Raw genomic sequence first — 12,308 nt, 5'->3', positions numbered from 1 at the left:
TGTGTGCACGCAAATGCAGTGCATGCATTTTTAACATTGCGGCGGGTGCAGCTGGAAGCTGCACCCGCCGCAATGTTAAAGATAGAGGATGTGACCGCCACCCTGGCGGTCACATCCTAATTGCACTGGAGGGACCGCCGCGGCCCTTGCGGACGGTCCCTCCTCCTCTAGGGTGGCGGACGGACGCAAGTTCGTCCGCCATCCTAATGAGCCCCTTAGTTTTAACTTGAGGCGGAGGTCGGAGGATCCTCGTGTGACGGCGATCCAGCACAGCCGAGTCCGTGGAGAGAGGCGACGAAGAGAAGCGCGTCAAGGTCGAAGGCTGTCCATCTCGCCAGGTAGGTGTGCTCGGGGGGCCTGTGTACAGCCGTGGATTGTCTGTGTGCGGGTGAGAGTTCCGGGTCTGCTTCGGTGGTCTGCGGCTGCCGGCAGGGCCCGTGGGCTTGCGGGCTTCTTTCTGGGCGACATGGGCGGGCTGAGAGGGACCGGGTGCAGGGAGCTTGCAGCGGTGCGATAAACAGAGCGGAGCAGCCTATGGGGAACAGGGAGCGGCGCCGCGGCTCATAGGCACGTTGGGCCGGATTCACAGAACTAACTTAAGACAAAACCCTAAACTTACTACTTTTGGTATTCACAGAAGTTAGGATTTTGTCTTAAGTTTGTCTTAAGACAGATTTAAGACAGACTTAAGTTAGGATTTTGTCTTAAGTTTATCTTAAGTCTGTCTTAAGTCTGTCTTAAGGCAAACTTAAGACAAAATCCTAACTTCTGTGAATACCAAAAGTAGTAAGTTTAGGATTTTGTCTTAAGTTAGTTCTGTGAATCGGGCTCGAGGGGAGCAGCCTCAGAGGAACAAGGAGCAGTGCAGCGGCACATAGGCACGAGGCAGATACAGTGTGCTACCACGTGGCAGGCATCATAACAGGAGCCGTATTAAGGCAGCGGCGAATCGCATAATCAAAAGGGCAATCTTAGTCGCATTTTGCGCATCACCACGCGGGGGCAAAGGAATGATAGAGGTGATGAAAGTTTAGGTGGTGTTTCCGAGACGGGGGCCAGGTGTATAAGAGCTATGAGCGCGGGTATGCTGAATACCATTGAGTTGCGGGGCAGAAACACGCGGTAGGGCAGCACCAGGAATCAAAAGATCGGAAGATATATTTGCAAAATATTACCATTTCGTCGACATTAGGGGAGGCTAGGGCGACAGGTTACGAGCCTCCTGGGTCCCTGGGCAGCCTGGTGGTCTGAGGGTGGGCCCCTGTTGAGGGCGGACAAGGATCAGAGGTTTGGGGCCCACTCCTCATGTGCGCAGGTGGGTGGCACCTTGCGTGGATGCTCGGCATGGAGGATGCGAGCAGGAAGGCCCCTTAGTGCTGGAGGATTAGAATCTTGCTGAAGAAGATATGGAAAGACAATAATAAAATTATGTTGATAACTGTAAATAATGAATTTGAAATGCCTTGTCATGTTTATGAAATGTCAAATAATAAACATGGCCGTTTTACACCCACGCAAATCTCTGTCGATCATTTTAATGTGGGTTATCAGGTTATCAGGAGGGAGCGGGGAGCATGCTGGGGGATCCGGGTCCTATGACAAGCGCGAGCATCGAGGAGCGTGCACTTAGGACCCTACCTCGTCTAGACTTAGTGGCGGGCGGTCAGCCCAAGGGGCGACCGGCCACTTAGTACTTCCGGAGCATGAGGTGATGCGTTTCCGGTGGGGCAGCGGGCGGAGACTGGGGACCTATTTAAGTTCCTGGGGCAGGGACTCCAGTCTCTTCGTCCTCTGCTGCACCGGACCGGTTGCGGGCTCGCAGATGCATCCCCCACTTCCCTCCATTTTAGTTTTAACTCCCACCCACCCGTCCCTTTAGCTCAGTAGGTTGGAGGGGCGTGTTGCGGTAGAAAGACCTTGGAACAGTAAAATTGACCGACAGAATGGACGGGAGTCCGCCTTGCGTACTCCCTAGGCCAGTTCTGAGGGGGGAGACGGTAAGCTCTCTGCTGTAAAATATGGCCCCGGCTGGGGAGGCTAGGGCGACAGGTTACGAGCCTCCTGGGTCCCTGGGCAGCCTGGTCGTCTGAGGGTAGGCCCCTGTTGAGGGCGGACAAGGATCAGAGGTTTGGGGCTAACTCCTCATGTGCGCAGGTGGGTTGCACCTTGCGTGGATGCTCGGCATGGAGGATGCGAGCTGGAAGGCCCCTTAGTACTGGAGGATTAGAATCTTGCTGAAGAAGATATGGAAAGTCAATAATAAATTTGTGTTGATAACTGTAAATAATGAATTTAAAATGCCTTGTCATGTTTATGAAATGTCAATTATTAAACATGGACGTTTTACACCCACGCAAATCTCTATCGATGATTTTAATGTGGGTTATCAGGTTATCAGGAGGGAGCGGGGAGCATGCTGGGGGATCCGGGTCCTATTCCTTCTGTTTTCTAGTTCTTTCTGATTACAGTGCACACTTTGCCACACCTCCCAAACTCTGTCTCACTTTTCTTGTACCCCAGCTTCTTGTGTCTCAGGCTCCCTCAGTCAGTTCTCTCTCACTCTCCACTGCCTCAGTGCAGAGCTTGACACATGGTTTATGCTCTTGCAGTGCATAAACCAATTCTTTTAACCAGAAATTTCTTCGAATTAGAACTTCATTTTAAGACAGTGAGCAGGGCTTTCCTTTTTCTGGTTCTGAGCTGTGCTATCTAAGTTAAAGCACTAACTCGGAGAGATATTGGGTTAAATGAAGTGACTTTATGCACTGCAGCGCATTGAAGCAGGCGTTTTGCTCTGCGCTGTGCGTGTCCATCATGATATGGCCCCAGTTCGTTCCATGACCCACTCTCTTGTAGCACAGGCTCCCTCCATTTCACTTTCAATCTTCCACCCTTTCTGTACGTGGACAACCCGTACCTCAGCTCCTGAAACACTAGATGCGTAGCTTACATTGGTGCAGCAGGTGCATTGGCACCTGAACCCCGAGGACCACTGAACACGGATATTGCAGTAGTTCACAGGGCCCATGGCAAAGTTGCTACTCCACTGCTCAGCACAGCTCGCTACCCCTGCTCTCACCACAGACCACACTGCCGATTCTGTACCCTTGCTCTCACCCTAGACCACACTGCCGATTCTGTACCCCTGCTCTCTCACCCCAGACTACACTGCCGTTCTGTACCCCTGCTCTCTCACCCCAGACCACACTGCCGTTCTGTACCCCTGCTCTCCGGAGTGCAGCGGGCTGCCCCGGGAACGGTTCCTCCCTCACGGTCCGCTCCTCGGCCCTGACATTCACGGAGGAGCCGTGGCGCTGCTGTCTGTTGCTGGCAGAATTTATGCGGGCTCTAACCAGCTGTAACCTTCCCCTTCCCAAACATAGTTTGTGGATGTTTATAGAGTGTCAGTTTTGTCACGCCTTGGTGAGCAAAGGTAAATGTTTACATAAATCAGCGCTGCGGCTGTTAGCAGTATTATTCAAGGGACGTGGAGGGGACCGCAGGAGCCTCTGCAAATATCTCCTTTGGAGCCAGGCGTCAGGCCATCAGGCCTGGGTCCATATTTGCTTCCAGCCCTCTGCCAGATGCTATTTAGGGAGGCCACCCTGGTGTGTCCCCAGTTCAACTAGTGGGTGTCCACATAAGCGGGGGCATAGGTCCACGCTTATGCTAGACTCGTGGCAGTCTCAAGGTTTAGCTCAGAAATTTGCAAACATTGGACTTCAAATAGGTGATGTGGGTTTGAACAGGAAGTTTATCACTTGAAGGTTGACCCTGATCCAAATCATCATATCTAATTCTCTCTCTTTTCTATGTCCCTTATCCCTCTTGCTCTCTCCCTTTCTTTAGATCTGTCTCGGTTTCCTTCCATCTCTCCACACCACATACATCTTTCCACCCCTTCCTCTAGTCCCCAGGGCATCCATTTTGGATACCGAATTATTGTGGTCAAAGGAAGCCCATTGGAAATACATAAGTCTTGATTTAAAGGCACCAGCAATATGAAGGCACAGCATTGCTTCTCTACAACTACATTTCACATGACATCCTTAGGAATATAATTGTCAGAAGAAAAATGTTTATTTTCATTGAAGTAAATGGGGTATATCAGATGCTGGTTAGATCCCAGTGACTGCTTAGAGATGCAATACTGGAGATGTATGGCTTTTTTCCAGGTCCTTTAGCAGAGGAGAAGCATCTGCAATAGCAGTGGTGTCTCCTGTCTCTTCTCCAGGTTGTTCCCTGGGCTCACAGTAGTACTGTTGCAGTAGCCAGTCATGACTGCCTCAATTTCATTGACTCGCTAGTGGTAGCTGTGGTCCAGCCATCCAGTCCTCTGCTAAACATTCTTTAGGACTTTGGTCCCACATACAATATAAGGTCAAGTTACGTTTTTACATAACATTTTTGTTAATGCTATACCCGAGTGATTATTGCCTAGATCAACATACTACACTAAAAACTGTGTAGGGATAGTGTCTACCCTTGTGTTATGAAAACTCTACAATCATTCAACCAATTCCCTTATTTAGTCCCAGACTCACCATTGTGGGACCCGCCTTCAATCCCCCTCCCCTCCCCCGTAATGCTGTGTCACCAGGACCTTTTGAAAATATATTCCTCACCCTTTCCAATGATTTTTTGACTAAAAACATCGAAAGATAAACTCAGACATAGGAAAAGTAAATAGGCTAAGAAGAACGGATTAAAAATTGTAAGGTGGTTGAAAGAAACTTAATGAATAACCAATTCATAATATTTAGAACAATCAGAGGTTACTCTTTCCTGGTGTGATTCCCAAGTTTCTGTGCCTTTGCTTGTAACTCTGGGGTCTGACTTGTTTTTCCCTGTCAGAGCAGGTCTGCAGAGAGATGGTGGTGGTTAGTCCAAGCAGGAACTGGCCGTGGTCTCACACCTCACTTAGATCTGTGAATTAATGAAAGCATTGAAATAAGGTGGTGCCTGAAAGGGCACACCTGCGATGAACTTTCAGGATGTTATATAGAAATATATTTATGACCATTACCCTTCTGTGAAGGGAGTGGCTACCATGGCAGCTTCCTTCACAGCAGGAAAGTGTGCCCAGCAGATGCCATGTTGAAAACGTCCTCTTTGCAAACTTTTTTTGTTTAGAAAAGAAAAGTTCCAAAGTGGGAGTTTGTTTTTTCCCAGATTAAAAAAAAGAACATGTTCAAAAGTACAGGGAACTTTTTCCTTGTGCATGAGGTAAATGTCACATTTTTCCTGCCCGTGCCCACAATGCATTGCAAGGTGGACACAGACTGAGAAAATGGGAGGCAGTAGTCCTTCCCTCAAAAGGGACCCACGGGTCTTGCGATAGGCAGACCACTGAGTGAGGACTTCAGTTGATGCCAACCCAGAGGTTTCACCAGCTCTAAACTCTAAATAGGCTGGGGGAAACCACACGTTTGGCAGGTCTGGAGGGCCATATTAAGGTCCCATTTTTTGTTTCCTGTAGCAGAGTGTAGTTTACAAACTAAGTGGTACAAAAGGGGGTGGTGATGGACGGAGCATCTGAACCAATGAAACACTCACGCCCAGTCCATCACCGTTCTTTAGCCCACTCCGCCACCCCAGTTCAGACATGGTCATATGCAAATCAGTCTGACCCTGTGCCTCATGGGAACAGTCCAGCCCGAACTGCCAAGCCATGCCTTCCCTGGACCGGAAACAAGCATCCTGGGACCGGTTTCGGATTCATAATCCTCATCAGCCAGGCTATCTTGAATCCAGTGGCCAAGTGAGCAAGGGACTCACGTCTGAGCATACCCTGCCACACTTAGGGCGAACAAAGCGATACAAAAGGGGATGATGGACGGAGCGTTTGAGCAAATCAAACACTCACGCCCAGTCAACAGATCTGGGTTTAATCCATCACCGTTCTTTAGCCCACTCTGCCACCCCAGTTCAGACATGGCCATATGCAAATCAGTCTGACCCTGTGCCTCATGGGAACAGTCCAGCACGGACAAACTAAGGTCAGATCCAGCAAGGGTGTGGCTAGTTGAGAGAGGTTGTTCTAGAAGAGAGTAGAGGTGTGGGCAGCTTCAGCGTACAGAATTGGAGTGGGAGAAGAAGTAAGCCACTGTTAGATGGGGGAGGCCTTTTGGCAGCCTCGTCTGTAGTGTGCTTTCACTTGGGAAACTGTAAAGTGAAAATGTGAAGTGCAGAGTATTTTAAAGGGAAATTTTAGCCATGAAGTCTACCTTTAGGAAAGAGTAGGACACATAAAGGTACTTTACTATTAACTCTAGACCAGATAGCAACTATGCCTCAATTCTTACAACGCTTTCTTTAATGTGATTTAACCAGCTATCACAGTGAGAAACATGGAACTTGTAAGCAAGTTAAAACTCTAAGGCATCTTTCGTCAGCTGATGACTTGCAGTGGATGCAGGGCTTGCATGGTCTCCAGCTTTAGTTCTTATGCTTCACCGTGCTGCTCCCAGGGTATTTATGTCTCATGCACAATCTAGCATTTCAAATCTTCATTAAGGATGTACAAAATTACAGAACTTTGCTTCCACAAACTTAGCAACATTTTATGTGAAGCTGCAAAATGATAAATTTCGCCCAATTACGCTGGTGGAATTACAATTTCACACACGACTAGTCTCATATGATTATGTCGCGCTCTTGGAATACTGCTTGGCTGAATAATGGTGGAATCTTGTACTGTTTTTTCCTATTTAGCAATGCTAATGTCTTCTTCATATATTAACAGCCTAAATTACACACTTGTGTACATGTGCAAGCCTCTTCTTCTGTATGCAGGGCCGACATTAGTGCTGGAGGTGCCCTGGTGCGACAATGCTTGTTGGCACCCCCAATGACCTCCTTCTCCATGGATTCCCTCTCTACCACCCTCTAACAGTGCCCCCAAGTCTTCAAAGCACTCTCTCTCGCAGGCATTTCTTTTGTTTTATATCGCCACTGATACCAGTGTAGGGTGTCAGAGCACTTTACTTCACACACATTACACAGAGACAATGAATCATACGTGTGTAAATCATTCTGAGAAATGTTACGTAAGACAGAGGAGTACAAGGTGTAGGAGTCACGACATCCATACTGGTAGGCAGTATAGTTTAAGAGTGCTTGGTCTGGGGAAGCAAAAACTCAGAAATGTAAACATGCCACGGTGGTTGGGGTTGTCTATACTAATAAGAATAGATTCTATCAAAATGAATCCTTTTTGCGATATTAGGATCATGAAATACTGAGGGGAAAATCATAGACATCTAACCTATAGCTTGCAGTTTACATGCAGCTCTTTGGTGACAGTTTATAGCTCACTGTGTTATACTAGGATTCCAACCTATAAATTGCAAGTAACAAAAGTATCTCTGGGACAAAAGTAGTAACCCACTAAACAATTTACATGATACGCATGTCTGTAATCTGCATGATACTCGTGTTTTCCAGCAGGCATATTAAATCCTCTGTGCTATTTTCAGTCAAGTGTTCCACTAGACAAAACTCCCATCTTTCTCCAACGGCTCCATTAATCACCAGAGTTATCTTGACATTTTTACTGTTGCTTAAAATTGCAGGAGGGGAGTAACATACTGCAGGTGCTTTTAGATCCATAACATGTTTGAAAATTCAGCACCCCTGGAAGTCAGCACCCGGTGCAGTGGCACTGTTCGCATCTCCCTAGAGCCGACCCTGGCTGAAAACATTTATTTTTCTAGAAAACAGTTCAAATCTTGAAGTGTTGTATCTGTTGCTATACCTTTCACAGCAGGGGACCTCCAACACTATCCAAGTCACCAACCTTCTTGCATAATTAGAGTACGTGGCTGTGAATATGTTCCCCCTCCACCTCTTTCCCAGTTTCACCACTTCACCTTTGAGCAGTGTGGTAAATGAAAGATGCACAGTCCAACTGTGTAGGTAAGATTCTTTATTGTAAGTTCCTTCCAAGATATTAGGTACAGAAGTAAGACCCCACCAGGAGCCAGCTGTTAGCAGCTCAGCCTGAGATGACCAACTGCCACAGTAAGTTATAGAGAGGCACTGTGAGCCAGAGGGACAGCCAGGCATTCTATGATGTCACAGATATCATAGTACAGTCTATGCAGAGAAGAACAGTGGAGAGGACATTTACTACACATCCTATTCCCTTATGGAGTAAGAACAGAATAAAGTAACAATGGGCAAAGTACTTTAAAAGCAACAAGTACAGCATGAGATATCATTAGCATGAACAGAAATACAATAACATGCTAGATTTTAAATGAACAAAAACAACTAAATGCTACTATATGCCACATCCACTTCCTTTAGTGAAAAAGCATAGTTTAGATGAATGAGGACCAAAGTAGCAAAGAAAGGTAGTCACGCTCACAAATGGGTACGTCAGAGAGTAAACACCCAGATAAACAAAGGCGAGCGTAGACACAAACCCTGACAGTGAAAAATACAATAAAACTTCTCACAAACCCTGACAGTGAAAAATACGATAAAACTTCTCACAAAGTCCCACCGACATGAAACCCTTGGCCACGAATCTCTGGGAGGTAGACTTTGACAGAAGCAGAGTGTCAAAAAGAAAGGATGTTTAACAATCTCCACCAAAAATAAGGAACAAGACAGGGTACTAACCCTTTAAAATCACAACCTCCCCTAAGTAGGGTACACCACAGAATAGTCAACCTGGGAACAAAAACGGGGCATTGACTACCCACCAAAAATACAACCACCCCTAAGTAGGGTACACCGCAGGATAGAAAACCTGGGAACAAAAACGGGGCATTGACTACCCACAACAATACAACCACCCCTAAATAGGGTACACCGCAGGATAGTAAACCTGGGAACTGAAATGGGCATTGACTACCCACAAATACACCACCTCCCCTAAGAAGGGTACACCGCAGGATGATAAACCGGGGCATGGACTACACGCAAACACACAATCCGGACTACCCACAAACACCACTACCTCAGAACACTAATAAAAATGGGCATTGACTACCCACACACACACAACCTCCCCTAAGTAGGGTACACCGCAGGGAACCAACCCTGGGAAAATGAATGGGGCATTGACTACCCACAAACACTACAACGTCACCAAATAAGAGTACAAGACAAGATACATTAGTCTCCTTTTAAACACAAAACTACAACATGCCCAAGACAGGGTACACCATAAAGTTAGAGATCACCCTAGGAAACAGAAATGGGCATGGACTACCCACAAGCACACAACATCCCCAAAGAAGGGTACAGAGTAGGGTAAGAAGAGAGTAAAACACACACTACCACTGAAACACATGCTGTAGTTTGACGTGAACACAACAACTGCAGACGTTTTCTTTTGAAACACCACAAATAACCCTTCAAAACACAGGTGAAAAGAACCTGACCACAAAGTATACAAAATGCTCCAAGCAGTTGCCAATAATAAAGCAAACAGAACAAGGGACCATGCCAAACACACGCCCACACAAAATAAGAAATGCTAAAAAAAAAACGAAGCAAAAGAACAGAATGCTTGAGCTCCGGTGAGCGAACTCTCACCCGGGATCATGTTGCACAGCTCTTCGCGGACGGCACCGAATCTCGCTCTGAAATGCAGGAGTCGAAAGTTCTATTGTTCTGCACTCTCTCCATGCGGTACATGTCACGTTTAAGTTTGCGACCATACTGTCCAATGCGGTACATGTCACGTTTAAGTTTGCGACCATACTGTCCAATGCGGTACATGTCACGTTTAAGTTTGCGACCATACTGTCCAATAAATCCTTTGCCGCGTCAGATGTCCGACAAACTGAAGCATTGTAGAGGAAATAGCGCGAACCAAAACAAAATGGCGGTACGCATACTTGACGCTGTGCAGGGTGGCTCATGGCTGAAGAGTGCACAAAAACGTCCACTGCAGAAAAAAAAAAACTCACGGAGAAGACGGACGTCACAGAGCTTCGCTAACTCCCAGATGCATTCCAAAAACGTCATCAGAGGAATGGTAGCAGGGAAACAGAGTAGATCGCTGCCGGCCAACCGTCGGCCAACCGTCAACGATGTACAGTACGGTGAGTAAACAAACTTGCAAAGTACAGTGATACAGTAGGCTTATGCTGCAGGAGCCCTGTATTTGCGCTCTGCTAAATTCTTCCGATTCTTCAAAGAACTTACACACTGGAGTTGCCATGCAACAGAACATTCAGCCAGCGAAGTGCATGACTTAAGCGCAGATAATAGCGAGTTCTGGCATAGTAAATCGATAAAGAGAGCAAGAACTCACCATAGAGACTGTTCCACAATGTAGAACCACTGATAAATCGTTGTAGACAGCTAAATATGCCGTTTTACACCTCTCAGAAACTCAAGCACATGTCATGAGTCCAAACAGAATGCCTCTAAATTGAAGACCCTTTTCCACACACAGGGTAGAGACACTGAAGAAACACTCACAGGTGGTCCTTGACTCGAAGGTAGCTGTTATGAAGGGTACTGCTAGCGTTGGGCAAAATCGAAGAAACACAGAAAGGTGATCAGGCCAGCTGAGTCTCAAACGCTTTTGTTGCTGGAGACAAACCAGATGACAGCAAGATGACAATATTTTCCTTCAAAGCAGTTGAGTCCTTCACAAACAAACGCCCAGGTGCAGGCTGTCCAAGATGAAACAGGACACTGGTGGGGTCAGCCGGGCGTTACCTTTCCACTTATGTAAAATTCCAAAATGTCTTTAGTTCCTTTTCTTGTAGAAGCTTCCTTAGTTCACACGTAGGTTCATCCTCTTCAAAACGTCGCCAAGTTGTGGTAAATGAAAGATGCACAGTCCAACTGTGTAGGTAAGATTCTTTATTGTAAGTTCCTTCCAAGATATTAGGTAAAGAAGTAAGACCCCACCAGGAGCCAGCTGTTAGCAGCTCAGCCTGAGATGACCAACTGCCACAGTAAGTTATAGAGAGGCACTGTGAGCCAGAGGGACAGCCAGGCATTCTATGATGTCACAGATATCATAGTACAGTCTATGCAGAGAAGAACAGTGGAGAGGACATTTACTACAAGCAGATGGGTTATCCACAACATTGCAATGTGTGCTTTGTACCTGAAGCGATATGAAATGACTATATAGCGTGTTGGCCTGCCATTACGGCCTCAAACGCGACAGGTTATTAACACCCCAGCCATAATCACAATAAGTGTTCAAAGAGAGATCCCCTGTGTTGCAAATATGTTAGTAACAATCCATATATTTCAAGTTGATTTATTTCCAGCACAGCAACATCAAGCCATCCTTTAACAGCTCCAGGTGCAACTGGGCAACAGATGACAATCCAGTACAATACAAAACATGCAGAATCTGGAATGTCAGTGGAAAATAAACACAGCACATGCTAGAGCTGGCCAAAGCCAGATGATGTCACATAACAAAGGAAAGGGAAGAAAGCTAGAGATAGAGGAAAGATGTAACACCCTGTCCAGGCCAGGCCAAGCTGACAGCCTCCACTTCTGTAGTACTACCTAAGCCACAGTCGGTGTCCTCAGTCTCAGCGATATTCAATGAATCATGGAGTTGCTCACAAAAACAATAACCAAATACAATTCCCTCCAAAGCAAATATAATACTAATCCCCCCATACCAAAGGCAGATCCAAGCCCCCCCAACTATCACTAATTTGCCCTGAATGCTGAACGAAAGTGTACAAACTCCCCCAACCCCCCAGTAACTGATTACCTAACCCTTGAACCCATCAGATATTGACAACAGAAAAGAAAGGCAAAACAAAATACACTTGTGACCAGCGTGCGATCCACCAAGGGCAACCCCGATCAGGGTACCCCAGCTGGAGCATGTCTGCTAGCACTAGGCCACCAGTAGGAAGGGGGTATGCCCTCAAGGATGTGAAACAATCTCTCATTCCTGTGGTGGTGAGGATATGAAGAGCATCACAAGTTACTCCCTGGCCAGTCACATCAGACCTATAGACCTCTACCCCCTGATATGTTGACTTCCAGGAGAACCCATTCCCAAATAAGGCACAGGCATTCTTAAAGCATAGTCTCTCAGCCAGGGTGGCAGAAATTGCACAACAAGGGGTTGAGAGTCTTGCTAAAATGTGGTATATTTTTCCTTGGAAATGATGTCATGTCTCTCCATCAATTCAAGGCTGCCCATGGGGACCTCAGGTTCATACTCCCACTCTCTACCCATTGAGTAATCCTCGCTAATTGTTATCCTCAGTGTTCACCGGAGGCCAGTCTTTGTCTGCTTCTTTGTCTTTTCTCCCTCTAATGCAGTGTCAGGTGCTGCAACAGAGAGTTCCCCAGAG

This window comes from Lissotriton helveticus, chromosome 5_1, assembly GCF_964261635.1.
Source record: "Lissotriton helveticus chromosome 5_1, aLisHel1.1, whole genome shotgun sequence".
Taxonomy (NCBI): domain Eukaryota; kingdom Metazoa; phylum Chordata; class Amphibia; order Caudata; family Salamandridae; genus Lissotriton; species Lissotriton helveticus.
The sequence above is the reverse complement of the archived record's forward strand: the minus strand, read 5'-3'. Positions refer to the sequence as shown.